The sequence below is a fragment of the Monomorium pharaonis genome, chromosome 1 (assembly GCF_013373865.1).
Source record: "Monomorium pharaonis isolate MP-MQ-018 chromosome 1, ASM1337386v2, whole genome shotgun sequence".
Taxonomy (NCBI): Eukaryota; Metazoa; Arthropoda; class Insecta; order Hymenoptera; family Formicidae; genus Monomorium; species Monomorium pharaonis.
In genome coordinates this window covers 28,292,496-28,293,319 of record NC_050467.1, presented here as the reverse complement: position 1 = coordinate 28,293,319, position 824 = coordinate 28,292,496, and positions in this window count along the sequence as shown.

Sequence of the window (824 nt, the reverse complement as noted above, 5' to 3'; positions counted from 1 at the left end):
GCCATTGTGCATTTATCCCAAATAATAAGTTTACATTTCTGCAATACTTGTTGTGGAAGTATTGCAGAAATGTAAACTTCTAAAACTGCAATACGGGATGGAACTGTTTTGTTAGAAATGCTGTTTTTGTGTTTCTGTAAATACTTTAGAGGGAAAGATATTTGCTAAATTCGCGACATACATCTTTTTTATCTTTGTTTATTTTTACAATAAACAGCATTTCTAACAACAGTTCCAATCAATACTATTCGAGTTTCATTATGTGTCATCATTTTTTTTTTAACGAGAATTACTTTTTCTTTCAACACTTTTAATATTAAACGCGACACAACACTTGAGAGAAAATATTCGCGCTGATTATTTATCGCATTCTAGTGATAATTTCGCTAATTTTTTTCTTCGACGTTGTTTAATAAAAATTTTTATTTAAATTACACAAAATATAAGTAGATAGTACAATGTGAAGATGTTGTTAAAAGTGATAATATTTATTGTATTAATGAGTACTTGAGAGGGAGAGGGAGAGGGTGAGAGGGAGGAGGGAGAGGGGGAGGAGAGGGAGGAGGAGAGGGAGAGGGAGGAGGGAGAGGAGAGGGAGAGAGAGAGAGAGAGAGAAGTAGAGAGAGAGACGAGAGAGAGAGAGAGAGAGAGAGAAGAGAGAGAGGAGAGAGAGAGAGAGAGAGAGAGAGGGGTGAGAGAGAGAGAGAGAGAGAGAGAGAGAGAGAGAGAGAGAGAGAGAGAGAGAGAGACGAGGAGGGAGGAGAATAGAGAGAGAGTAGAAAGCGAGCAGAGATGACGTAGAGAGAGAGAGGGGGGGGGAGATA